The sequence below is a fragment of the Moschus berezovskii genome, chromosome 6 (genome assembly GCF_049115385.1).
Source record: "Moschus berezovskii isolate FMDL1 chromosome 6, NW_MosBer_1.0, whole genome shotgun sequence".
Classification (NCBI taxonomy): Eukaryota; Metazoa; Chordata; class Mammalia; order Artiodactyla; family Moschidae; genus Moschus; species Moschus berezovskii.
Genome location: NC_142465.1, coordinates 27,933,723 through 27,948,122, shown reverse-complemented (window position 1 = coordinate 27,948,122; position 14,400 = coordinate 27,933,723). Strand labels below are relative to the sequence as shown.

The 14,400-nt window shown below is 40.6% G+C and overlaps 1 long non-coding RNA gene across 1 annotated transcript in view; it reads left to right on the top strand.

Moving 5' to 3' along the window:
• LOC148777559 (uncharacterized) overlaps positions 1-12,876 on the top strand; it is a 70,542-nt gene extending 57,666 nt beyond the window's left edge. The window contains exon 3 of the long non-coding RNA XR_016037499.1: positions 12,734-12,876. This is a non-coding gene — a long non-coding RNA (uncharacterized LOC148777559). The remainder of the gene's footprint in view (positions 1-12,733) is intronic.
• The last annotated feature ends 1,524 nt before the right edge of the window (positions 12,877-14,400 follow it).

Here is a 14,400-nt window from a genome sequence, read left to right as displayed (position 1 = left end):
GCTAGCATGTGGGTTCGGAGAAGGCAATGGCAAGCCACTCCAGTACTCTTGCCTAGAAAATCCCACGGATGGAGGAGCCTGGTGGGCTGCAGTCTGTGGGGTCGCTAAGGGTCGGACACGACTGAGCGATTTCACTTTCACTTTCCACTTTCACACATTGGAGAAGGAAATGGCAACCCACTCCAGTGTTCTTGCCTGGAGAATCCCAGGGACGGGGGAGCCTGGTGGGCTTCCGTCTGTGGGGTCACACAGAGTTGGACACGACTGAAGTGACTTAGCAGCAGCAGCAGCAGCATGTGGGTTTGGATTTACATTTATACTATAGTTAGTCAGAGTCAGCAGCAGTGGCCTTTACCACACAGAAGACGTTTTATCAACAGCTTTAGTTGACACTTAGAATTGAGTATATATTTGGATTTCTTGGAGGCTGCTATGTGACCTTGTGAGAAGAGACTTTTGCAACAAATTTCAAAATTCTTGAGAGAAAGAAAATGATGGGAATTAACAGCTGGTACTTAGCTGAAAAGGTTTTGTCAGTAAAAACCCATAGTGTTCAGCAAATCTGTTAACCTTCCAAATGATAAAGAGATAAACATGGCAAAATGACCTAGATAGAAGAGAAAAGTAAAGAACTAGAGAAGAGGTCCATGGTGATGGGTGATACAGCAACATGGTCAAATTTTAGACACTCAGGGACTTCCTTGGTAATCTAGTGGTTAAGATTCTGTGATTCCACTGCAGGGGATGAGGGTTTGAGCCCTGGTAAAGGAACTAAGATCACATGCAGCCAAAATAAAAAAAAAAAAAATGTATACAGTGTAAGACAAGATATACGAGCCTAGAAAAGAAATTTCAAGCAAGAGAACTGCCAACACCTTGAAATTAGAAGTCAAGTGGGCTTGAATTCAAGTGTTTCCTTCTTTGGCCCTGTTTCAAGAAGATGGCTGTTGATGCCCTGGTGCTCAGTGTGGCTTCACACTTGACCACGCTGACCATCCTCAAAGAGGATGATGTCACCTGTCACTTCTTAAGGGCAACCATCTAGTTTGGGAGCTTAAGTGATGGTGACAAAATATATTTCTTTCTTAATAAATATGCTTGCTGCAATAGGTACACTCTTTGGCTGTAAAAGAAATATAGCTGAAATTGTAAAAGCTGTAAAACCATTAATCTATGTGGAATGAATAAAAAATCATACCCCTGAAAACCCTGATTTCTTTTTCAACATCATTTTTGTTCAGATGAACTCACTCTACCAAAGCTCTAGGAACAAGAGAGCCAGCTGTCACCAACATATTGCAAAGGCAGTTGGCATGGTCTCGAGAGTTTTAGCTTGGGAGTGGCAGATTATCTCTCTGTATTATAGACATGGTGGCTGTGTAAGTTATCATTCAGATGTGAACATTTTGAAAACTAAAGAGGGCATTGTTAATTAATAATTATCTGGAAATAACAGTCATAAGATGGATTGTCCTGGGGAAACCATGATGCCAGGCATACAGATAAAGCATTTGGTCATGTGTTCAATTATGGCTCACATCTATGTAATGACCTGTGCTTTGGTGCTGTGCATGTGTGCTAAGTCACTTCAGTCTTGTCAGACTCTTTGCGACCCTGTGGACTGTAGCTCACCAGGCTCCTCTGTTCATGGGATTCTCCAGGCAAGAATACTGGAGTGGGTTGTCATGCCCTCCTCCAGGGGATCTTCCTGACAGGGAAGGGATCAAACCTGTGTCCCTTACGTCTCTTGCACTGGCAGGCAGGTTCTTTACCACTAGCACCACCTGGGAAGCAGTGGTGCTGTGAGTTAGGCATCAAGGTAAGAAATCCATGTACACATTTGTCATTAGTATCACTTCTGAGCCTATGCACCGAGGCGGAAGCCTCCATCAGTATGCGGAATGCGGAATGCTGGAGCCAAAGAGGCAGCATCTGAGAATCCCGGTCCACAGCGTTAGATCTGAGAGTGCCCCACATAAGTGAGTGCTAAACAGAATGCCACCATCAAGCCTCACAGCACAGCGACTGATCCATGCCTCAGTGATATCATAAATTGCTATATGTCACAGATCTTACTGACCTGTCTTCATAATCAAACCCCAGGACGATAAATCTGATGCTGAGGATCAGCTGGGTCTGCCAAACATAGTTTGAGAATTTTAGTGCTCAAAACCAGAGATTCATACCTGAAATGGAACATGGACAACAGAAAGTCATTTCGTACTATCTGCATTATTGGGTGTCTGCTGGTGGTGGTACACAGCCTGGGGCTCTGAAGTCAAACTGCCCAAGTTCAAATCCTGGCTCTGCCATTTACGAGCTATGTGTCCTTGGGTAAGCGACTTAACTTCTCTGTGCCTCGGTCTCCCTTCCATGTACACCTATGTGAGACAATGTACCTAAAGCGCTTAGCGCGGTGTCAGGTCCACAGTGGATACTTAACGAACATCAGTGCTCACATTGAAGGTCTTGTGCTGGACCGGAGGCACAGAGATGGAGAACACATGGTTCTCATCCTCACCTGTGCCCAGGCCATCTCAGCCAGACCAGGTCCTCGGCGGGGGGGACTGAGGCCTCACACCCTCCAAGAGACCCACTTTGGTCCCAAATTCAATGACGGCCAACACTGAGCTTGATATCCCTCATTAGCTACCCATGCTCCCTAGTCTTTCCTATCTCTCCCTTATTTTCATTAATAGAGTTTATTTACAGAACGATTTTAGACGGAAAATTGAGCAGAGAGTACACTGAGTTGCCAGCTGGCACACAGTTTCCCTATTATTAACATCTTACATTAGTGTGCTCCATTTGTTACCAAGGATGGATGAATATCAATAAATTATTATTGACTCAAGTCCATGGTTCGCTCAGATTTCCTTAATTACTGCCAAGTGTACTTTTTCTGTCCCAGGATGCCACACTACATTTAGTCATCATGTCCTCTTAGGCTCCTTTTGGCTGTGACAGTTTTTCATAGTTCCCCTGTTTTTGGTGACCTTGATGGTTTTGAAGAATCCCGGTTAGTGACATCACAGCATACCCCACTACTGGGGTTTTTCTGAAGTTTTCCTCATGATTAGCTTAGCGTCAGAAGTTTTAGGGGAGGAGGATCACAGAGGTAAGAGCCATTTCATCATATCGTATCAATGGTACATACACTTAATGTGATTTACTATCATCGATCCTGACCTTGATAACCTGCCTTGAAGTAGATTCCATCCTGTTTCTCTACAATAAGATCACTCTTTTGCACACTCCACCCTTTTCTATACTGTACTTTATGGAAGGAAATCACTATTTACAACCCACACTTCAGGAATGGGGATCCCCCCACACACCATTTTTTAAGGGCACAAGAGATAATACCGTCTACTCTATATACATTTATTAAAACTTGGATATCCTGTGATTGTGGGCAAGAGGTGGCAAGGAAAGAAGTTATTATCTCAGTGGAAGGCTGAGCTCCCAGCCTGAGGACAAATGTTCAAATGGAGATGAGCTGGTTTTCTCCAGTGGCGGTCAAAGGAGTCAAATGAAGTAAAACAATAGGATGAGAGGAAGCAAGAGAAGTGGGTGGTATCTGCCATGGGAAACATCTGACAGAGCAACTTTAAATGAATATCAGGGTACTCCTCTTCTATAGGCTCTAAAATCCCTTCTTAAACTAAGGCCAGTGGTATTTCTTTGAGTTCCAACCTAATTGTTACGCATTCACTATTTAAGGGGGTTTTTAAAAAGCTGTCAGTTTGATTGAAGAGGATAAGAAAAGAAGCAGGAATATCTTTAGACGTGTTAAAAGAACTCATTTAGCTGCTTCCTAATTAATCAGTCTGTTTTCTGAGATCAAACTAGAGGAAAATTACTCTTAAAGAGAGCCCCAAACTATCTACAGGAAAACTTCGTTTTCTCACTAGTAGTGAGAACGACTTAACCTGCTTAACGGGGATGAACAACTGCATTAACAGAGTGATTCCCCACCACCTGGTTAGGAAGGGTCCATCCTATTTTAGAGCTACTTCTTCATAGAGAGTGTTGATGAGGGAAGAGTTGGAAACCATCAGGCTGACAGGCACTGAATCCAAAATCCTGAGGTATCTACCAGTCTAGACGTTCTCACTGTATTAATAGTTTTCTCCCCATTGTGAGCACTGCACTTAAAGTACCAGGTAGTTTTCATAGTATGTTTTGAGATAAAATCTCCCATACAATAAATGCCAAGTTTTATTTAACAAGCCAGCCAGTCAGCATCTGGAAGGAAGTCTGCAGGCAGATTTTTAACTTCCAGGAATTCTGTTGAGGATTTAATGTTTCTATAGCAACATTTTGTTGTGGCATAAACCAAGGTTGAAGAATGCTGCAGGGTTTGCTTCTGTGTTTCTTTTATCTCTGTACCATCTATTAGAGTCTCAAGATTTTATATATTATATATATGCCTGCTTTAATTGTATTTTCTAACATTATTCCCACGTGAAAACTCACATAATAGAAACTCAAATCTGTCAAAGGATTTTGCGAGAAAGAACTGTGTGAAGAAATGACTATTCCTCATTCAAAGCTGTAAATTTCTATGCAAGGTATTTCTCCAATAGTAATATGCTTTCATTATAGGGAAATTGACTGTCTAAACTAGAAAGACAAAATGAAGACATCATTAAAACCATTAGGCTGGAAACAATGCAGTAGTTTTTAACCCAATGGTGCTCAGAGAGTGGCATGAAGGTTCTTGATTATCCAGGATTTGATGATGGATGCAGGACTCTTTAGTTCATTTTAATGGCTGAGATTGGTGTGCTTCAGAAGAAAAAGATTTGAGATATGAAAAAAAAATTCCCATATACACGTTCCTGAGAACTTTTTTTGTAACCCTGAATGTTAAGTTTTAGTTTCATTTTTATAGAAAATAGGTTTTCAGCCGGTAGAACTGAAAATTACTGTCAGAGATGAGTGATTTCCAGGGGAGTCAGAATTTATATACATTTTGTGTTTTTCTGTATATATTCACTTCTTCCCCTTATGACCTGAAGTCATAATCTTCCCATTGTGATGTCACAATCATTGCACAATAACTAAAAACTAAAAGGTTTAAATCCTTGTTATTCAGTAGCCAAAAACTAGATTACTGCCCTGTGTATTCCCATTTTATGAAAGCAAGGATGAATAAACTTAAGACATAAAATTTCATATGAGATGTTCTCTCCTTAGAAATTCTATGTTGAAATGAACCTGTTCCTAAGGAGAATATTTAAAATTTTTCTTTGACATATTAGAGGAGGTTTAACTATCTTTGTTAAATGTTACAGGTTATTCATTAGGCCAAGTGAAATGCCCAAAGGTCGCGATGACTATGTCTCAAGTCTTATTCACAACTAAGTGATGAATTTTGACAAGGATTCTCAACTGGGGATCAGGAAGATTAGAGAATGCACACTGTGGGGGTTTAAATAGTTTGAATGCGATTTCAAGATTATAATTCAAAGTCCATCTAATACAGGCTTAATATAGTCCCTAAAGTTCCCATTTACAAAAGTAACACAATTTACATGTGACTTCATCAAAGAGGCAAGAGGGTGGCTTCATCTTTGGAACATTCTAAGTGATTCCATCGGATGCCTTAGAATATGGTGTGATGTGACTTTGCGGGCAATGGTGCCAAGAAATGTCCCTTAATCATGTGTAAATATCTGAAATTCTCCTCTTAAGAGTATGTGGAGAGATTGCAATAGTATAAAGAAGACAGTACAGACTTTGGAAACAAAACTCAATCCATAATCTAGGACTTATCACTTATCAGCAGTAGAACTTTGGGCAACCTTGACCTTATCTGTTCAGTTCAGTTCAGTTCAGTCGCTCAGTCGTGTCCGACTCTCCGCGACCCCATGAATCACAGCACGCCAGGCCTCCCTGTCCATCACCAACTCCCGGAGTACACTCAAACTCATGTCCACAGAGTCGGTGATGCCATCCAGCCATCTCATTCTCCGTCGTCCCCTTCTCCTCCCGCCCCCAACCTTTCCCAGCATCAGAGTCTTTTCCAGTGAGTCAACTCGTCGCATGAGGTGGCCAAAGTATTGGAGTTTCAGCTTTAGCATCAGTCCCTCCAATGAACATCCAGGATTGATCTCCTTTAGAATGGACTGGTTGGATCTCCTTGCAGTATAAGGGACTCTCAAGAGTCTTCTCCAACACCACAGTTCAAAAGCATCGATTCTTCGGCGATCAGCTTTCTTCACAGTCCAACTCTCACATCCATACATGACCACGGGAAAAACCATTGCCTTGACTAGACGGACCTTGGTCGGCAAAGTAATGTCTCTGCTTTTTAATATACTATCAAGGTTGGTCATAACTTTCCTGCCAAGGAGCAAGCGTCTTTTAATTTCATGGCTGCAATCAGCATCTGCAGTGATTTTGGAGCCCAAAAAAACAAAGTCTGACACTGTTTCCATTGTTTTTCCATCTATTTCCCATGAAGTGATGGGACCAGATGCCATGATCTTTGTTTTCTGAATGTTGAGCTTCAAGCCAACCTTTTCACTCTCCTCTTTCACTTTCATCAAGAGGCTTTTGAGTTCCTCTTCACTTTCTGCCATAAGGGTAGTGTCATCTGCATATCTAAGGTTATTGATATTTCTCCCAGCAATCTTGATTCCAGCTTGTGCTTCTTCCAGCCCAGCGTTCCTCATGATGTACTCTGCATATAAGTTAAATAAGCAAGGTGACAATATACAACCTTGACGTACACCTTTTCCTATTTGGAACCAGTCTGTTGTTCCATGACCGGTTCTAACTGTTGCTTCCTGACCTGCATACAGGTTTCTCAAGAGGCAGGTCAGGTGGTCTGGGATTCCCATCTCTTTCAGAATGTTCCACAGTTTATTGTGATCCACACAGTCAAAGGCTTTGGCATAGTCAATGAAGCAGAAATAGATGTTTTTCTGGAACTCTCTTGCTTTCTCCATGATCCAGCGGATGTTGGCAATTTGATCTCTGGTGCCTCTGCCTTTTCTAAAACCTGCTTGAACATCTGGGAGTTCACGGTTTACATACTGCTGAAGCCTGGCTTGGAGAATTTTGAGCATGACTTTACTAGCGTGTGAGATGAGTGCAATTGTGCGGTAGTTTGAGCATTCTTTGGCATTGCCTTTCTTTGGGATTGGAATGAAGACTGACCTCTTCCAGTCCTGTGGCCACTGCTGAGTTTTCCAAATCTGCTGGCATATTGAGTGCAGCACTTTCACAGCATCATCTTTCAAGACTTGAAATAGCTCAACTGGAATTCCATCACCTCCACTAGCTTTGTTCGTAGTGATGCTTTCTAAGGCCCACTTGACTTCACATTCCAAGATGTCTGGCTCTAGGTCAGTGATCACATTATCGTGACTATCTTGGTCGGGAAGATCTTTTTTGTACAGTTCTTCTGTGTATTCCTGCCACCTCTTCTTAATATCTTCTGCTTCTGTTAGGTCCATACCATTTCTGTCCTTTATCGAGCCCATCTTTGCATGAAAAGTTCCCTTGGAATCTCTAATTTTCTTGAAGAGGTCTCTTGTTTTTCCTATTCTGTTGTTTTCCTCTATTTCTTTGCATTGACCTTATCTGTAAATTGGAGATAATGAGATCTGTGAAGTCATTCTCCTGGTTCCTCTTTCCAGTCACTCCTAGTCTCCTTATCCTTATTGCAATTCACCACAGAGGCTGGAAGACCCGAAGTTCTTGCTCTTTCATCTTCTTTGCAGATAGGGGTAGCCACTGACCCAGTTCTGGCCAATGAGAGGTACATGGAAACCTGTTGGGGGCTTCTGAGAGAACTTCTGCTTAAAGAAGTTACAAAGGTAAAGCCCCCAAAAAGATCTCATTGGTATTACCTCTTTTCTTTCTTCTCTCTGAAATCTGGGGCTTCATTAGCCCTTGTGCATTATGAAAAAAACGTGAATAAGAATGAAAAGGCAATTTGCTAGGTATAGCAGAATGGAAAAGTAGAAAGACTCATGTCAATGTATGGCAAAACCAACCAATATGATATTGTAAAATAATTAGCCTCCAACAAAAATAAAAATTAAAAAAAACAAAAATAAATAAATAAAAGTGTTATTATTACTATCAAAAAAAAAGTCTTTGATGGTATCATCGAACTGATGAAATGCCAACTTCTACCTTTATTGTAATATGAGAACTGACTGTCTTTGAGGTTTAAACTATCATCAGTGAGATATTCTGATTCTTATAGCTGAAAGTGTTTCCTACATGCCTATCTCACAACCATGTTATAATGATTAAATGAAATGATAAAACCCTAGCACAGGACTTGGTTCACAGTAGACAGAGAATACATGTTAGTCCCTTTCTCTACCAATGCTTTCCATCTATCTGTAAGTACAAAGACACAGTAACAGAATAACTCATTAAGTGCTTCACATTCATTTATTAATGCTGTTAGCGGCTTTCCTCTTCAGGAGGGGATATAAAAGGCCTAATAGACTAGGTCAAGGTTGTGTTTCAAATAGGAGCACTGAAGGATTTTTAAGTGAGGACACCATGTGGTGAGATTTTCTTTTTAGATGAATCAGCCTAGAGGTTTTGTGGGATATATTTTGGGTGGAATGGGGCTTAAAGCAGGGAAAAGAAAGAAAAGTCTTGCATATAAAGTCTTTGTAATAATCTGCTATAGATGATGAAAGTAAAACTGGGGCAGCAACAGCAGCGATAAAGATAAAAGGAAGGTATAATATATACTTTATATATAATATATACTTTAGAAGGTATAATAATTAGGATTTGGAGTTTGATTGGATATGTGTGTGAGGAGCAGGTAGGGGTCAAGAATTAATCCTATGTTTCTAGCTTGAGCATCTACATGGGATAGGGGAGTCATACAAATAATTGAGAAAAATACAGTTATTATTGATTCAGAGAAATGTTAACATGTTCAAGCATACTGAGCTAGTTGGATCCATGAGATATATTGAATATCTGAACCTGAAGGGAAATGCAGAAGCCTTCAGTTTAAAAGTAGAGGCTAAATCATGAGAGTACGTAAGGAAAAAAAGAAAATATTTAATTTTAGTATGCTTGCAGATAAAAATGAGACAGTAATAAATGGATATTAATAAACTACTAGGAAAGTAATGAAAATGGAAGTGTGACCAAGTGTGGAGTAGGAAGACCCTGAGCTCACCTCGTCTCGTGGGCACTCCAAAATTACAACTATTTACAGAGAAACCATCCATGAGGAAGACCTGAAAACCAGCACAAAAGATTTTCTACAACTAAAAATGTAAAGAAAGAGCCACAATGAGATGGGTAGGAGGGGTGGAAACGCAATACAGGCAAGACCCATATCCTGAGCAGGCAACCCACAAATGAAAGGATTATCACAATTACATAAGTTCTCCCAAGAACTTGCTCTCCAAGAGCAAGGGGTCTGGGCCCACATCCATCTCTCCAGCTTGGGGGTCCTACATGAAGCAGATGAGCCCCCTGAACATCTAGCTTTGAAAACCAGCAGGGCTCTTGTATGGGAGAGCCAGAGGGCTGTAGGAAACAAAGACTCTTCTCTTAAAGGGTGTGTACAAAATCCCACATGCTCTGAGTACAGAGTAGAGGCAGTAATTTGAAAGAAGTCTGAGTCACAATCACTGGCTTAACTTGGATAACCTCCCAGAGAGGCAGGAGGCAACTGGGACTCTCCCTGGGGATATAGACAAGGGTGGTAGCTATTTGGGGGAGCTCAGTCTACTACAGGGACAGTGATGATGGCAAGGGCTATTCTGTAATCCTCCTCCCTCTAGCCTGTCAACACCTGGGGCTTACCTGCCCACCAGCAGGTTGGCACTAGGCCTCCCCCCCAGGACCTGGCCCAGTTTGCCAGCAGAACAGCAGCCACCACATAGGATTCAGCCTGGTAGCCAACCTGGATGGAGTCAGCCCTACGTAGTGTGCCCACAGTAGTCAGCTCTACCACAATAGAAGGGCCCAGGAAGCCAATGTAAGGAACACACCTGGAGCATATAACTGGTGGCCTCAACGTAATAAAGACCACATATGACAGACCTACAGCCAACATTATGCTCATGCTAAGATGAAAGCATTTCCTCTAAGATAAGGAACAAGATGAGGATGACAACCTTCACAGCTTTTATTCAACATATTCACCATTAGAAATCCTAGCCACAAAAATCAGAGACAAAAAATAAATAAAAGGAATATAAATAGGAAAGGAAGAAGTAAAACTTACTGTTTGCAGATATCATGATATTATATAGAGAGAATTCTAAATACTCCACCAATAAAATTTAAAAACTAATAAATAAATTCAATAAAGTGTTAGGATACAGTTAAAATAAAGAAATCTGTTGCATTTCTGTACATTAACAGCAAAGTATTTCATAGAAGGAAAAAAATAAGAAAAGATACCATTTAAGATTGTGTCAAAATGAAAAAACATCTAGGAATAAATCCAATCAAGAAGATTAAGACCTAAGGTTGAAAAACTATAAAACGTTGATAAAAGAAATTGAAGATGATGCAAACAAATGGAAAGACATCTCATCCACATAGATAGGAAGAATATTTTTAAAATTACCTTACTGCCCAAGGCAATCTACAGAATCAATGCAATTCCTATCAAAATACCAATGACATTTTTCACAGAATTAGAACACATAATTATAAGCTTTGCATGAAAGAACTAAAGACCCTAAATAGCCAAAACAATTTTGAGGAAGAAGAACAAAGCTAAAAGTAACATGTTTCTTGATCTCAAACTATAAAGTAGAATAATCAAAACAGTATGGTACTAGCACAAAAATAGAAACATAGATCAATGGGACAAATAAGAGACCCAAAATGAACACATACATACATAGTCAAATAATCTATGACACTGGAGGCAAGAATCAACAAAACAAAAAGGCAGCCTTCTAAATGGGAGGAAAACATTTGCAAACAACATATTCAAAAAAAGATTAATATCCAAGTGTACAAAGACTTTGCACATCTCAACATTAAAATCAAAAACAAAAAACAAACTACTTGATTAGAAAATTAGCAAAGTACCTGAATGGATATTTTTCCAAAGAAGACATACAGATGGCCGACAGACTCATGCAAAGATGCTCAACATCACTTATCAGGGAAATGCAAATCAAAACTATAATGAGATATTACCCACACCTCTCAGAATGGCTATTATAAAAAAGACAACGATATAACAAGTGTTGGCAAGGATGAGGAGAAAAGTTGATGGAAATATAAATTGGTGTGAAAGTGAAATTCTGTTGCTAAGTCATGTCCAACTCACTTGTGACTCTATGGACTGCAGCCTGCAAGGTTCATGGAATTTCCCAGACAAGAATACTGGAGTGGTTGTCATTTCCTTCTCCAAAATTAGTGTAACCACTATGGAAAATATTATGAGCTTTTTATACAGAACTACCATATGATTCAGTAATTCTACTTCTGGGTAAATTTCTGATGAAAACACTAATTTGAAGAATTTAAAGAATCTTCCATTCAGTAAATATTTTTTTTAAAAAAGAATTTTTCCTTTACCCAGGATTTGAGGTTCGGACAGCATTTCCTGGGTGAGATTTCAGAATCGCTATGGTCAGTGACTGATGTATCTTCCCACCTTTCAATGGGAGTGTAAACAGAAGGTGTACCATGTCTGTTTCTACTGTCGTATGTTGGAGGCATTGAGAGTATACATATATATATGTATATGCACCTGCAATGCAAGAGACCAGGGTTCAATCCCTGGGTTGGGAAGATCCCCTGGAGAAGGGAAAGGCTACCCACTCCAGTATTCTGGCCTGGAGAATTCCATGGACTATAGTGCATGGGATCACAAACAGTCAGACACAACTGTGCAACTTTCACTTTTCAATGCATATGGTAAAGAATCGACCTGCCAAAGCAGGAGACACAGGAGATGGGGATTCTGTCCCTGGGTTGGGAAGATCTCCTCGAGTAGGAAATGGCAACTCACTCAAGTATTCCTGCCTAGAAAATCCCATGGATAAAGGAGGCTGTCAGGCTACAGCCCACAGGGTTGCAAAGAGTCAGACATGACAGAGTATGAGCACATGGAATTTAGAAAAATGGTACTGATGAACCTATTTGCAGGGCAGGAGTAGAGTCACAGATGTAGAGAATGGACTTGTGGACGCAGCAGGGAAGGAGACGGTGGGACTTACTGAGGCAGCATTGACATACATACACTACCATGTATAGATAGCTAGCTAGTGGGAAGCTTCTATATAACACAGGGAGTCCAGCCTGGCACTCTGTGATCACCTAGAAGGGTGGACTGGTGGGTAGGTGGGAGGGAGGCCCAAGAGGAAGGGAGTGTGTGTGTGTCTGTCTGTGTCTGCGTGTCTATCTGTGTAGGCTTCCCCGGTGGTACAGACAGTAAAGAACCTTGCCTGCAATGCAGGAGACCTGAGTTTGATCCCTGGGTTGGGAAGATCCCCGGGAGGAGGGCATGGCAACCCACTCCAGTATTCTTGCCTGGAGAATATCCATGGACAGAGGAGCCTGGCAGTCTACAGTCCATGGGGCCGCAAAGAGTCAGACATGACTGAGCAACTAAGCACAGTATATACACACACACACACATTGTTTTATAGCAGAAACCAACACAACATTGTAAAGCAATTATCCTTCAATTAAAAAATTTTTTAAAAAGAGCCATTTTATGGTATGGTATGGCATTGCTCTTTTCTTTCTGTTACAGAAAGAAGGATCCCAGATACCTACTCTATCTTTCGTTGAGATGTTCTTCACCCCCCGCTGCTGAAAAAAAGTCTCATGCCACAAAAATACAACCAACTAGCACCCAATATGTTATGTGAGTTAAAAATAAACTTATGTTGTTATGAGGCCCTGATATTTTAGAGTTGTTTTGTTACTGCAGCATAATTAACTAATAATATGGGGCTAATGCATCTGTTGTTATGCCAAAGCCTTTGACTGTGTGGATCACAATAAACTGTGGAAAATTCTGAAAGAGATGGGAATACCAGACCACCTGACCTGCCTCTTGAGAAACCTGTATGCAGGTCAGGAAGCAACAGTTAGAACTGGACATGGAACAACAGACTGGTTCCAAATAGGAAAAGGAGTACATCAGGGCTGTATACTGTCACCCTGTTTATTTAACTTATATGCAGAGTACATCATGAGGAACGCTGGGCTGGAGGAAGCACAAGCTGGAATCAAGATTGCCGGAAGAAACATCAATAACCTCAGGTATGCAGATGACACCACCCTTATGGCAGAAAGTGAAGAAGAACTGAAGAGCCTCTTGATCAAAGTGAAAGAGGAGAGTGAAAAAGTTGGCTTAAAGCTCAACATTCAGAAAACTAAGATCATGGCATCTGGTCCCATCACTTCATGGCCAACAGATGCGGAAACAGTGGAAACAATGGCTGACTTTATTTTTCAGGGCTCCAAAATCACTGAGGATGCTGATTGCAGCCATGAAATTAAAAGACGCTTACTCCTTGGAAGGAAAGTTATGACCAACCTAGACAGCATATTAAAAACCAGAGACATTACTTTGCCAACAAAGGTCTGTCTAGTCAAGGCTACAGTTTTTCCAGTGGTCATGTACAGATGTGAGAGTTGGACTATAAAGAAAGCTGAGCACTGAAGAATTGATGCTTTTGAACTGTGGTGTTGGAGAAGACTCGTGAGAGTCCCTTGGACTGCAAGGAGATCCAACCAGTCCATCTTAAAGGAAATCAGTCCTGAATATTCATTGGAAGGACAGATGCTGAAGCTGAAATTCTAATACTTTGGCCACCTGATGCGAAGAACAGACTCATTAGAAAAGACCCTGATGCTGGGAAAGATTGAGGGCAGGAGGAGAAGGGGATGACAGAGGATGAGATGGTTGGATGGCATCATTGACTTGATGGACATGGGTTTGGGTAGACTCCGGGAGTTGCTGTGGTTCATGGGGTCACAAAGAGTTGGAAATGACTGAGCGACTGAACTGAACTGAATGCATTTGTATTTATATGGTTAAAGTTGTCTCCATTAAAATAAAAAACAAGATACTACTACGACTATCACTATTATTATTTAATACTGTTTGGAGAGTCTAGTAAATACAATAAGCATAAATTCAGTATACAAATATGGAAAAAAAGAGGTAAAATGCTTTGCTGATAATATCACTTCATACTTCTATCAACAAGACTCTAATGAAAAAACAAGTAGTAGTAATAAAGAATTCAATAAACTGGGTGGACACAAGATAAAGATATAAAATAATTAGCTTTTTCTATATGAGCAACACCCATCCAAAAATGGAAATGAGGAAAATAATCCACTCATAATAGCGACAAAAATTTAAAAATTTCAGAAATTATGCAAGAAAGAAACTGGATCTATGTA